Raw genomic sequence first — 15267 nt, forward strand, 5'->3', positions numbered from 1 at the left:
GCATATATATATATATATATATATATATATATATATATATATATATATATATATATATATATATATATATATATATATATATATATATATATATATATATATATATATATATTTGTAAATTGTTTGTTATCATCAAAAAAGGGGAGATTGTTGGGTTCTTTTGTTGATGATTTATTAATAATTTACATCTAATATTGTTTGTCTAGTGTTTGTGATTTGTATCTATTCTAGACAAACAATAAGTTGAAAAATGGATGGAATCAAGCTTTAACGATCATATCCAATGGAGGTTGGCGGAAATTGTGGAGTGAAGCAATACAATTCAAGTTAAATATTCAAGTTCAAGCTTCATCCGCAAGTTTACCAAGAAGAGCTTCAATGAATATCTATCAAGCTTGGATAATTTAGTTTTAGGTTTATACTTGTGTGTAGATTCTTTAAGCTCATATATTAATCACACACACGTATTTGTTGATTTTGTTGATTTTATCAAAATATAGGTTTTTGTGAAAACATTGTTTTATTTGGTTATAGACTTCAATATCAGTTTATACATACTTTATTAAGTCTATAAAATCACTTTATAAAGTTTCAAAATTTGGTTTAATCAAAATGACAAAAAATAAGTGTTGTGTATTTTCATGTTTTGGACTAATTTGTAAAATGATTATATTTTACAAATTTGAAGTGCAATTCCAAAAACTATTTTTGTAACATGTTCATTTATATGTTTACAACTATTTCCCAAAGTTTCATAATTTTTGGAACTTAATTGATATTTTTAAAGGCACTTCAAAATTTAGTTTTACTGTTCATTTTAGGTTGATATTGTGTTATCAGTCGACTAATAAAAATGCCTGGAATCATCAAAAAATCTTTGTTTCTTTTCAATTGACTGATTAGTCAACTGATGAGGTCATCAATCGATCGATAAGATCGTCAGTCGATTGATAAACTCACAACGGCTAGTTTTTGTATAATTTCCAATTTTTTAGTTTTTGACCAGTTACAAAATAAATTATTTCTCTCAAATATGAAGTGATATTTATAGACTTCTTTTTCTAACATGTTCACATACATGTTTAGAAACTTTCCTCGAATTTTCATGTTTTTTTAAGGTTGATTTATAGTGTCAAATTAATTTTACAAGATTGGGTATTTTAGTAGTTTTTAGAAACTATAATATCTGTGTTCAAATAATTATTTCTCACAAATGGGAAGTGATAGTTAATAAATTCTTTCTCTAACATGTTTTTCTACATGTTTATATACTTCCCTCAAAATTTCATGCTTATTGAAGTTGATTTACTATTTTTTAATTGATTTTACAAAACCAGATATGCAAAATTCCAAAACTCTAAAACTGTTTGTTTTTATTCTGGTCGACCGACCTGTCGACAGATAAGGTCATCAGTCGACATATCAGTCCACGGATGACATGATAACGGCTAGTTTTTCTAGATTTTTAGTTTCTATTATTTTGTCTTTTTGTGATGTTTTCTCTTGGTTTTTTGGGTTGTTTCATGAGCCTATATATACCCTATATCCTCTAACTTCTGAGAAAATCAAGAGAATGTTTTAAAAAAGTTTAAGAGTGTTTTAACAAGGGTTTCAGTTTTGGTTTAAGTTTGTTTAAGAAGCTTTTAAGCATTTTCAAGTTTCGGTTTGTAAAGATAATTTCACAAGAGCTAGAGGAGATCATCCATTGGTGTTTGAGCATTTAACTCATCTCTCTCTCTCGCTCTTGTCATTTATTGGAGAAGTTTTCTAAACTCAATCTAGCTTTGCATTTATATATAATTGTTTGATTATCATTTTTCTAAGCTAGAGTTTATATTGAGTTTAGTTTGTTTTGGATTTATTGAATCTCATTGTTACACACACCCACTTCAGTTTTTAGTATTTACATACATAGTATAATTTGGGGTGTGAGAGATTGTAACCTTAAGTTGTGCTTAATTGAGTTCTCACCTTGTTTAGAGAACAACCATTTGTTGTGAGCTATTATTGTGAGGTTCACTTTGTATTACACCAGTACACCAAGAGGAGTGTGTGGTGAGAGACGGGGTCGTCCCAAGAGGAGTGGGGTAGTTGGTAATGCCTAGAGAGAGGTTGTAATTCCTAACGCTTGAGTGAGACATGGGCTAGAGACCAATACTTGAGGTGGTAGTTAATGTGTTTACATTGTGAGTGATTGTAAAGTTTTCAGTGAACTAGAAAACCGAGTGTGAGGTGTAAACATTATTCAGCTGAGCATAGAAAATCCGATTGTGATAGTGGAGATCTCCTCGAGGTAAGGAGCAGAGACGTAGGTCGTGGGCACCGAACTTCATGATCATATCGTTTGTTTGAATTTGTCATTGGCGTTCCTTTATATTCATGCTTATCATTTATATCGTATTTGTCAATTACTTATTGTTTATATTGCCCTATCACTTTAGTAGTTTGTTTACCCTTGTATTATTTGTATATCATTACACATATATTTGTAATATATCATTCTTGCTAGGAAATATTTGTTAATAACTTTATTTGGCATAAATCGGATTAGATTAGCATTGACCCTATTCACCCCCCTCTAGGGTTCTTACCTAGTGGCATTAGGGTGCTTTCAATTCGTATCAGAGCTTGGTGTTCTTTGATTTAAGGTCTAATCACCTTGAGTTAAAGATCCAATTTATCTTTTTGTGCTAATCTAGTTTTGAGATTTATTGTATCTTGCTTGCATACATATAGATATTATGGATATGAATGGTGCATCTTGTTTAGGCTATGATCCTAGTATTGCTCCAAAATATAGAAACTTCTCTTATGATCAATGGTGCTTTAGATTCAAAATATTTGTTCAATATAAAAATATATATTTGTGGAAAGTTATTGATTGTGCTTACATTGTGCCCACTTTGGAAAAATCCAAGTGGAGCAATCATGATAAAAAGATGTTTACAATGAACAAGTTAGTGTTAGAACTTATGCATAATGCTTTTGGATCATGTATTTCTAACAAACTTGCTCATTTTTATAGTACTTATACAATATGGAAACTTTTTGAAGCACATCAAGGAAACTAGGAGGCGATCCGATGATCTTTGGCGGTTCCCTCTTCAAGTTTACATGGAGTCTCATCGTGCACACGGCCACTAGGGGATAGCCCTAGTGTGGCAAGCGATTCGGAATCCGATAGTGATATATCCATTAATGAACTCGTTTGTGCATATGATAGGTTAATGCATGCCTAAACTAAGTTGCATAATAATTTTGTTAGTTTAAAAAGCAAGCATGTAGAATTGAAATCTGATCATGAGTTGTTAGCTTCTAAGTTTGATTTAATTTCTAATGAGAATGTTATCCTAAAATAAAATAATAAGAAATTAAAAATGGATCATGTTGCCTTAATCTCAAACGTTGCTAAGTTAACTCATGAGAAAGATGATGTCATGCTAGAGGTAGAAACTATTAGAAATAAATTTGATTCATTTAAGAATGATCATGCTCTTTCTACTTCTAGTGTCAATGCATATGCACCTAATGATGAGTTGAATCACATTAAGAATCACATTTCATCTTTAGATTCAACTCTTAATTCATGCATTGTTAATAATGATAAGCTTATGGACTTGTGTGCAAAGTCCCGTGTTAACACTTCCAAATCAAACACTCACTATACACACATGTATAGTAAAATTTACAAATATTCTATTTGCGGTCGAAAAGACCACCTTGCTAAATTTTACTATGATGCACGTAAACCCATAAAATCTAATATTCCTTGTGCATCCCATCTAGCTTCATCATCTTCATCACATACACATGTACATGCACATACTCATCATGTTCATCATAAACATGCATGTGTGTTTAAATGTGATCTTTGTGGTCGTTTTGGCCATTTGGCAAAATTTTGCTTTGATTTGAAAAAGACTTCACATTTGCTAAATGATTTTATTAGACCACAAAAATTTAAGTGTGATGTTTGTAGTAGATTTGGTCATTTGACCAAATTTTATTTTGATTTAAAGAGAGTTTCACATTTACAAAATAATTTTAAAAGACCATCATTGTTTGCAAATATTTCAAATGTTTTCTCGTGCATGAGTTAATGGTCCACAAAAACAAAGGGATCTCTTTTATTGCACAAATTGCAATCAGAAGGGTTATTTGCAAGATTATTGTTATGATCGTATTAGTGTACTAAATGCGTCCAAATGGGTTCATAACCCAAGGGCTTTGAGCTTGAATGGTAGGGGTCATGTCCCTAAACAATCATGCACCAAGAATGCTTAGGTGCCAAAATCTTTTTAAAACCAAGATTTTTTAATATTTTTATTTTTTTTTCTTGGTTTTGAAAAATATGCTTTAAATTTTTTGAAAATGTAAACATGTTTTTCTTAAGTCAATTCTTTTGTTTTCATTTTATTAACTTTGATTTTTATGAGAGGTTTGTGTTTATATAACCCCCCGGATTTATTGGGTGTTTATTCCAAAATCTTGTTTATCCGGTGAAAAAATATTTATATGGGTTGAAACAAGCTTAAGAGCTTGATATATTTTCCTCTCTTGCCTTATATGGTTTACTTTTAACTTCATTTGCTTTATGATTTTATTTGAGTGATTTGTTTTCATTTAAAAACTTTTTGCATGATTCTCATGTTCTTTTTCTTATTTTATAAATCTACTTTTATTCATGATTTTTATGTTTGTATAATGAGATATAATTTCATAATGACATATCAATATGTGTTCTCATTGTTTTTTTTGTATGTGAGTTATACCTAGCATGTTTTTATATTTCTATGTTTACTCACATATGTATGCCTTAGTATTCATTATATATTCATTAAGGTATTTTGATAGGGGAAGCAATCCCTATATTTGTTTTATACTCACCCATGCTTATTTGTAGGGGGAGCTTTCGCTCTCTCTATCCTTTTGTTTTTCCCTTTTTAATATTGTCATAGGGGGAGAAATATTGTGAGTATATTCTTTTTATTTATAGGCTTGATAATTATAATTTGTATATTCTTTTCTTTTCATGCATATATATATATATATATAATATATATATATATATATATATTGTTTGTCATCATCAGAAAGGGGGAGATTGTTGGGTCCTTTTGTTTTGATGATGATTTATAACTAATTTACATCTAATATTGTTTGTCAAGTGTTTGTGATTTGTATCTATTCTAGACAAACAATATGTTGGAAAATGGATGGAATCAAGCTTTAACGATCATATTCAATGGAGGTTGGTGGAAATTATAGAGTGAAGTAATACTATTCAAGTTAAAGATTCAAATTCAAGTTTCATCCGTAAATTTAGCAAAAAGAGCTTCAATGAAGATCTATCAAGCTTGGATAATTTAGTTTTAGGTTTATACTTGTGTGTAGATACTCAATGAAGATCTATCAAGCTTGGATAATTTAGTTTTAGGTTTATACTTGTGTGTAGATACTTTAAGCTCATATATTAATCACACACTTTAGGTTTATACTTGTGTGTAGATACTTTAAGCTCATATATTAATCACACACACGTATTTGTTGATTTTATCAAAATATAGGTTTTTTGTGACAATATTATTTTATTTGGTTATAGACTTCAATCAGTTTATATATACTTTATTAAGTCTATAAAATCACTTTATAAAGTTTCAAAACATGGTTTAATCAAAATGACAAAAAACAAGTGTTGTTGTATTTTTATTTTTTGGACTATTTTATAAAATGATGATATTTTACAAATTTGAAGTGAAATTCCAAAAAAATTTTTTGTAACATGTTAATTTATATGTTTACAACGATTTTCCAAAGTTTCATAATTTTTGGAATTTATTTGATATTTTTAAAGGCATTTCAAAGTTTAGTTTTACTGTTCATTTCAGGCTGATACTGTGTTATCAGTCACCTGATGAAAATGCATGGAATCATCAAAAAGTCTCTGTTTCTCTTCAATCGACTGATCAGTCGACTGATGAGGTCATCCGTTGACTGATAAGATCGTTAGTCGACTGATAAACTCACAACGGCTAGTTTTTGTATAATTTCAATTTTTTTGGTTTTTGACCAGTTTACAAAATAAATTATTTATCTCAAATGGGAAGTGATATTTACATACTTCTTTTTCTAACATGTTCACATACAAGTTTAGAATCTTCCCTCGAATTTTCATGATTTTTGGAGTTGATTTACTATGTCAAATTAATTTTACAAGATAGGGTGTTTTAGTAGTTTTTAGAAACTATAATATCTTTGTTCAAATAATTATTTCTCACAAATGGTAAGTGATAGTTAATAAATTCTTTCTCTAACATGTTTTTCTAAATGTTTATATACTTTCCTCAAAATTTCATGATTTTTGAAGTTGATTTGTTGTTTTTAATTGATTTTACAAAACCAGATACACAAAATTCCAGAACTCTGAAACTGTCTGTTTTTATTCTGGTCGACTGACATGTCGACTGATGAGGTCATCAGTCGACATATCAGTCGACGGATGACATGATAACGGCTAGTTTTTCTAGATTTTCAGTTTCTATTATTTTGTCTTTTTGTGATGTTTTCTCTTGGTTTTTGGGGTTGTTTCATGAGCCTATATATACCCCATATCCTCTAACTTCTGAGAAAATCTAGAGAACGTTTTAAACAACTTTAAGAGTGCTTTAACATGGATTTTAGTTTTAGTTTAAGTTTGTTTTAGAATCTTTTAAGCATTTTCAAGTTTTGGTTTTTGAAGATAATTTCACAAGAGCTAGAGGAGATCATCCGTTGGTGTTTGAGCATTCAACTCTTCTCTCTCTCTCACTCTTGTTATTTATTAGAGAAGTTTTCTAAACTCAATCTAGCTTTGCATTTATATATAATTGTTTGATTATTATTTTTCTAAGCTAGAATTTATATTAAGTTTAGTTTGTTTTAGATTTATTGAATCTCATTGTCACACACACCCACTTGAGCTTTTAGTATTTACATACATAGTATAATTTAGGGTGTGAGAGATTGTAACCTTGAGTTGTGCTTAATTGAGTTCTCACCTTGTTTAGAGAACAATCATTTGTTGTGAGCTATTATTGTGAGGTTCACTTTGTATTATACTAGTACACCAAGAGGAGTGTGTGGTGAGAGACGAGGTCGTCTCAAGAGAACACTGCTAGAAAATGGGGTTTTGCCGACGGACTTATAGCGACGGAAATTTTCGTCGCTATAAGTCATGTTATAGCGACGGAAATTTCCGTCGCTATTATTCCGTCTGCAAAATAGTTTTACCGACGGAAATATCATTTTTAGCGACGGGAACTGTACGTCGTTATTACTGTACCAACGGATTTTTGGCGACGGAAATTCCGTCGCCAAGCCGCCATACCACCGACACCGGACCCGCGCCGCCGCCATACCACCGACACCGGACCCGCGCCGCCGCCATACCACCGACACCGGACCCGCGCCGCCGCCATACCACCGACACCGGACCCGCGCCGCCGCCATACCACCGACACCGGACCCGCGCCGCCGCCATACCACCGACACCGGACCCGCGCCGCCGCCATACCACCGACACCGGACCCGCGCCGCCGCCATACCACCGACGAGCTGCCGCCTTCCCTACCAACGAGCCGCCGCCTCCCTCTCTCTTTCTCTCTCTCAAGGTACTCTCTCCTCCCTCAATCTTTTGCTTATTGTAGTTTAATTGTTGGAGGAGATTAGGTCTTTTCTTTTTAGTCTTATTCCCAAATTTTGCTACAAAATATCCCTGGTTGGTTTTTTTTCTAAAGTCGGTCTGTTAAATTTGGGCTTTTCGCCCTGAATTCACGTGCTATGTTTCTGTGATCGTTTTAGCGGAGATTTTAAGTTATTAGAACGGTAATGAAAAAATGGGTAATTTTCAATTTTGGCAAGGGATTTGGCTAGGGCATTTATTTTAGGGTTTTTATTTGATGTCCATTTGAGAAACTAATCAGGGGCGAGAAGGAAGAAAACTAATTACTTTCTAAAGAAAGTAGTGATGGGTCTCGAGCTTTTATTTGATGTCCATTTGACGATGTCGAATCTTTACATTTGGTTCCAGTTTCTGATAATTTTCAACATTTTAGTTACTTTGAAAAAATCTAATAATTGTTGATGATACATGCATATCATATGAGTGAACTATGATTCTTAGACAGATGCGAATGTCATACTATGACATGGACAGGGGTTTGTGAAACTGGCAATAGTCCAAAGTCCAGATGTGATAATATGGTTATATATGCACGTTTCTTATGAATATATCTATATGTGACGCACATAAATATATGTATCATGCTGTTCTTCATATAAGATAGAACTTAATTTCAGCAAAATAGTTCATTGAAGAGAATGTTGAGTAGAGGGAGGATGAGTTATAATGTTGTTGTTGTTGGTTGTTGTTTTTGTTTTGTGATCTCTGTGCATGCGTGCTTATGGTGTCTGTAGTGAATTTGGGAGGCGTTGCTTTCTACAATGGACAAATCAGTATGAAAATAAAAGCTTATCTGATGCAAGTCAGGCCTCTAATTAATGAGCAAAGCTTGTGGATGAAACCCTTGTTATTGTTAACATCATCCTTCATGTAATTAATTAAGCTAATAAAATATAAGAGTGCATTCGAAACATAGTCGCTCTCTCCATATGATTTCACGCTACTGTGTCAATTAGTTAATGTGAATTGGATTTAGTGACAATCTACTGGTATGCATTTGCCTTGCATCTGTAAAGTTTGTGAACAGACTTATTAGTTTAATTATATGCTTAGTTTATGAACAGACTTATTAGTTGATAATGTTTGAGATGGGATCTGTGTGGTTTACTTTGATGTGGTGAATTTCATTTTGATATGAATAAGATGTAATGTGGGTGCCCCACTCTATATTTATGTTGCAAGTTTCGTGGATTTTTTTTAATTTTTATTTTCAGTTTTAAGGGCTTGGAGAAAATGTAGTAGTAAGTTGATTTTTGCAATAAATTTTGGAGTAAGCTAAAGAGCTATCAATATATAGAAATATTAGTTTTCTTTATTATCAATAAACTCGAAATCAAGTCTTTTTATGAAAATATTATATGGATTGTTATTTTGTTCCTAAGCATCAAATCATTTAGTCAATCAAAATTTGTAATCAATTTGCATTTTTTATCCAAATGATCATATACTGATACTGATTTGTGTATCATGTACTAATTGAGACACTATTATATAATCAAATCATATGTCATAATTTACCACTAAAATGCATGCTGTCTCCCCCCTTAATGTAGACAAAAAGCTCCTCAACATAGAGCAATTAAGTGCATGCTTTAATAAAACAACTAGAGAATAATGGGACATCATTTAGTGCCTATAGTTTTTTAATCAGCAATTAAGTGCATGCCTCTTTGCCTGCAATTAATCATAAACAAGTGCAGTCTCAATTTAGGGACTTGTTGGGATCCTTCATACGTATGGATTTAATGTTCACAAAGTCAAAGACATAAAAAAAAGATTAGCAATTTGGGTTCTCTCCTTACAAATATAGTTATACCCCCTCAAATGTCTCTTCTTATTCTCTAACTCTTATGAGTTATTTTTGTGAGAGGAGATCCAATCTTCTGGTAGGTTAATCTTTCCTCACCAAACCATCCGCTGATCAAATCAAACGACAGTGGACCCACCAACATCTTCATCTGCCAGTCATTGGCATTTCTCAGACTCAACGTGTTAGGTCAGAATCGCCTAGCATTAAAGTCTCCCTTTGAGTGATAATACGAGCTGGCACTTTCCTTGCTACCTGTATTCCACTTTCTTTGCTTTCTGGTCAAACCTATAAAAGTTAGGGCCAAAGCCAAAATCCCCTCTCGATTCCTCCAATGAACGAGAGGTCCACTTTCAAATCGAGTGATCAAACCTTCCGACAGTTAGGATCATCTCAAACTCCTGCTTGGTCAAACCTTCCTACAGTTAGGACCAAAACCACAATTCACTCTCGATAAACGAGAAATTCATCTTTAGTTCGGTATCTCCTCTCGATTCCCCCAATGAACGAGAGGTTCACTTCCAAATCGGGTAATCAAACCTTCCGACAGTCAGGGTTATCCGAATTGTTACGATTCTCGGAGTGGAGATCCCACTCTTAGTTTCATCCTGCAGGATTCTGGGGGTGGAGATCCCACCTCGAGTTTCCTTTCCGCCTGAAGATAGAATATAAAATTCTTCCTCTTCAGCACCGGGAGATAGAATATAAAATTCTTCCTCTCCTCAGACCTTTCCGATGCTCGGAGTGGAGATCCCACTCCCAGTTCATCCTTTCTGATGCTCGGAGTGGAGATCCCACTCCCAGTTCATCTTTCCGGATTCTGGGGGTGGGAATCCGACCTCGAGTTTCCTTTCCAGCGGGAGATAGAATATAAAATTCTTCCTCTCTCGTTTCTTTTCCATCGGGCAATAAGGGTAATGAAGGTCTAGAGGAATGTCCGACGTGTCATGTATCACGCTGGAAAGAACATACGGGCACATCTGAAGGCATATCATACAATAAACAGAGCAGAATTCCTGTGAAGGTTCTTCGATATTTTCCAATTATTCCTAGGCTGCAGAGGTTTTTTATGTCTGCCGAGCTGGCTAAGAATATGCGATGGCATTCGGCCGATCGCAAAGAGGATGTGAAACTGAGACATCCTGCTGATGGTGAAGCATGGAAGCACATCAATCGTATATATCCTGACTTTGGTAAGGAGTCTCGGAATATTAGGTTGGGGCTTGCTAGTGATGGATTTAATCCGTTTGGATTAATGAGCTCTGCTTGGTCTACCTGGCCTGTGTTGCTGACACCGTACAACCTACCACCGTCGATGTGCATGAAGCAGCCATACATGATACTATCCCTCTTGATCCCTGGAAGATATTCTCCTGGAAATGACATCGACGTTTTCCTTCAACCATTAATTGACGACCTGAAGCTTCTCTGGGAAGAAGGTGTAAGCACTTATGACGCTTATGGTAAGGAGTCTTTCTATATGCGGGCAATGGTCATGTGGACAATTAATGACTTTCCGGCATATGCTAACCTGTCTGGATGGTCGACAAAGGGTCAGATTGCTTGTCCGGTTTGCATGTCAGACTATGAGGGAGAGTTTCTAAAATATAGCCGTAAGTTTTGTTATTGGCAACACAGAAGATGGTTGCCTACAGGGCACAAGTTCAGAAAGTTAATAGGAAAGTTCGACGGCAATCTAGAAAACAGAGCGACACCACCAAGGATGACCGGGGAAGAAATATTTGAGCTTCTACATCCACTACCTAGAAAAATATTTGGAAAGAAAAGATTCAACAAAGAAAATCCATTTGGGGTTAGGAGAAAAATATTGAAGCAAAATTGGAAGGGAAAGGGAAAGGGTAAGCGACTTCTCAAAGGCAATTCGAAAGGAAATAAGCCTCGCAAGCATGTCTCAAAAGGCACCGAACTTCCGCATGGATGGTCAAAATTCAGCATATTTTATCAGCTGCCATATTGGAGAAGTTTAAAAATACGTCACAACTTGGATGTCATGCACATCGAGAAGAACATATGCGAGAATCTCTTGAACACTTTGTTGCAGGACGGGAAAAAATCGAAAGATGACTTAAGGGCACGTCGAGACCTAGCAGAATTGAACATTCGTCCGGAACTGCAAGCTATAGATAAGGGCGACGGAAAGTTTGAACTTCCAGCCTCCCGTGTCACACTATCGAAGGATGAAGTCCACAATATGTGTTTATTTCTAAAGTCCGTGAAGACACCGGATGGTTATGCTTCAAACATTTCAGCAAATGTGCATATTGAGGACAGAAAAATTTTGGGACTCAAGACACATGACCATCATATTCTATTACATCAACTTCTCCCGGTTACGTTGCGACATGCTGAGAAGGAACTCGCGAATGTGGTAATAGAATTCTGCGGTTTCTTTAAGCAATTGTGCTCCAAGGTGATTGATGTTAGGGAGTTTGAAGAATTAGAGGGACGTGTAGCTAATACACTGTGTAAAATGGAAATTCTATTTCCACCCTCGTTCTTTACGATCATGGTGCATCTCACAATACATTTAGCATATGAAGCCCGTATCGCAGGACCAGTTCAATATCGCTGGATGTACCCTGTGGAGAGGTATTTATTATTATAATATTCATTTAATATTCATTTAATATTTGTCAAATTACGTTTCTCAGTTCAATTTTGTCACAAATCATGAAACTATATGCTTGTAGGTATTTGGGTTTCATGAAACAACTGATGCATAATCGTGCACATCCTGAAGGGTCGATCGCAGAGAACTACATAAGTAACGAGAGTTTGAATTTTATCTCTCGTTACTTGCGGGGCGTAGAGACAAGGCTGAACCGTCCCCAACGAATAATTGACGGTACATTCTACAATGATCGTGGGGAGGATACTAGATTCCCCAGAATGGAGCTAGATCAAGCCCACACATATATCTTGAGCAATGATACTACATTTAACATATACGCGGCGTAAGTATTTAGCTATTTGAATTAGATCATATTCAATCTTATCAATAATTATCTCTATTTAACAGTTATAAATGATTCTATTCTAGGCTTCACATCCGATATGTCCAGACTACTCTTAAATGCAGAACAAAAAATAAAAGAGTTATGGACACACACTCTCGACAATTCCCTGCATGGCTGAAGGGTGAAGTAAGATATTTTTTACATATCTGATTAGTATATCAAATATATGTGCCTACCATCAGATAAATAAACTATTTGTTTTATTTCTTAAAGGTTGACCAACGGATTACGAATGGGGTTAACCTGTCTGAAAAAATATGTTTATATGCCAGAGGTCCTTCTAACGTGGTTAAGCATTATGGAGGCTACTGTGTCAACGGCTTTAGGTTTAACACCATCGGTTTCGAAGAGAGACGGCAAACGTAAAACAGCGGTGTGTTCTGCTCATTTTCGCAACTGTCATACGCTAGTTCAAAAGATCTAAATCCAATACAAGGTGAATTCTATTGCTACGGTCAGGTAGAAGACATCGTGGAGATTTTCTATAGGATTAATAAGGAAGTCAGAACTGTGATGTTTAAGGTTCGTTGGTGTGAGCTAAAAAAGACAAAGGATGACTATGGTTACACACTCGTTAATCTTAACAAGGAAATATATCAGAATGAAAAGTACATGTTAGCTGCTCACGCCAAACAGTGCTTTTATGTCAAAGATATAATGAAAAATGACGAATGGGTTGTCCTTAAAAATCCGCCTAGAGCCTACATTCATGAAGCTGTGTCTGATGAAGATCATGATGAGGAGGTTATCTTGGCCGACGAAACAGTTGCTGAGTTTTCCTTGACACAAAATAATAATCCGATGGATGAAATTACACTAGCACGCCCTGATGTACCTGCGATTATATGTGAGCCAAGGCGTAAAGGTAAAAAACCAGTCCGCAGCGGAGTCCATAAAACTATAAGAACAGTCCTTTTGTCGGCACGTACACGGTCTCAGGCTAACCGCACACGGTCGCAGAGTAGAGCCTCAACATCGTCATAATAATGTATCAGTTTGTGTCATGTATTATCGTATTGCTTTTATATTATCTGTTTGACTGGTTATCATGTATCAGTTTGTGTCATGTATTATAGTATTACCTTAAATTTATATTATCTGTTTGACTGGTTATCATATGCCAGTTTGTGTCATGTATTATAGTATTGCCTTTACATTATTAGTTTGACTAGTTACCATGTGTTATTTATTAATTATTTGCATTATATGTATTTGTTGGATGCTCATTATATTTTCAAAGTATAGATGACAAAAGGACTACGTAAGAAAGCGCTTGAGAGACTTTTTGGTGGACATTCTAGAGGCGACGCACATGCCTCTACATCAGGTATTTTTATTTATTTGTTTTATCTCGACATTTCTATAAACTATTATTGTGAGCATAACATTATTTTTTAACATTTCCTACACAGAACGCAGAGATGCTACACATGACTCGCCGCCACAGGACACAGGCAGCGGAGATGCTTCACATGATGCAGAGGCACATGCTGATCCTACACAGCATGCTGAGATACCATCGCCGCCGCCGCTACGTGCAGATGTATTGGAGGAGCGGAGATATGAGCCGTATAGTGCAGCTGTAGAAGCTGCGCCACTACCACCAGATTCTATTCCAGATCAGCGAGTCCACGACCCGGCCAAGGTGAAGGGGGATTGGGAATCTTATCATGCTTTGCGACCTATCGCGCAGCGTAGATACGAACAAGCAAGGCGTAGATGCATCGAACTGAAAGGTGTGAATAGATTTTTATAGTTTATCGGTTATTATTTTACTTTTTATCATCGATATGGATTGATTTATATGCCACCTAATTTTCATTGTTTCGCAGGTACCGAGCGACCTCCTAAGCGCGGTCGCAGTTCTACCAAGCCACAGAACCTCATCCCTGATATTCATCGGAGGGTCGTGATCCGATGGGAGCACGGAGTGCCTGTCGGGGCATTTGCTAATGCTTTCAATAATTTTCTCGCCGCTTTAGCCAGGAGACATGATTTCTTTAATATGTTTTTGACATGGAAATCACAACGAATTGATGCGCTGGTGGCTTGTTGGAGATATATATGTGTAAGTCATTTATTTGGATTTTCATCATTTGGAGTTATTAGATTATTATTATGTTTAATACACTAATTTGTATCTCTTTTTTTATATGCTGAAGCGATTTTTCTTCCTTGACGATAACATTTGTGCCTGGACTTACTGCTTCACGCAAATCAATCTATCGTTTAAGAGGTGGCGATCTGAGGTGAAGAAAAAGTATTTCGTTCAAATAACAAACGATTGGGAGCGCTTCTGGCATCTTGACGAGCGTGTAGATGGAGTAGAATTTTTTGCACTTTGTGATTACTGGGACACGGCTGAAATCCAGGTATTATTGTCGTACATTTTTTTCATTTTATATCTAAATTTCTATATTTTCCTGATTTGACATTATTTTCTAGGCTCAAGCTGAAATAGCAAGGAGGAACCGCAACGCTCCCCGCAGTTACGAGCATCACGGGGGCTCCAGGTCCTTTAGTCAGCATTATCATCAATTGGAACTTGAGGTATATAATATATTAGCTTATAAATTGTCAATTTGAGTATACTTTATGTGTTATGGGTTAATAATGTATTTGAATAAAATAAGGAAGGGGAGATCTCAGACATTTTACAGATCGTATTCTGACTTCTTGGAGCCCGAATTACGCCGATGAAG

The 15267-nt window shown here is 35.2% G+C and overlaps 1 long non-coding RNA gene across 1 annotated transcript; it reads left to right on the plus strand.

The window, feature by feature from the left end:
* Nucleotides 14597–15042, plus strand: LOC109848845. The gene is made up of 3 exons (XR_002248900.1): nucleotides 14597–14633; nucleotides 14728–14937; nucleotides 15011–15042. It is a non-coding gene; the product is annotated as an uncharacterized LOC109848845 (long non-coding RNA).

Source organism: Asparagus officinalis, chromosome 7 (genome assembly GCF_001876935.1).
Source record: "Asparagus officinalis chromosome 7, Aspof.V1, whole genome shotgun sequence".
NCBI classification, from domain to species: Eukaryota; Viridiplantae; Streptophyta; class Magnoliopsida; order Asparagales; family Asparagaceae; genus Asparagus; species Asparagus officinalis.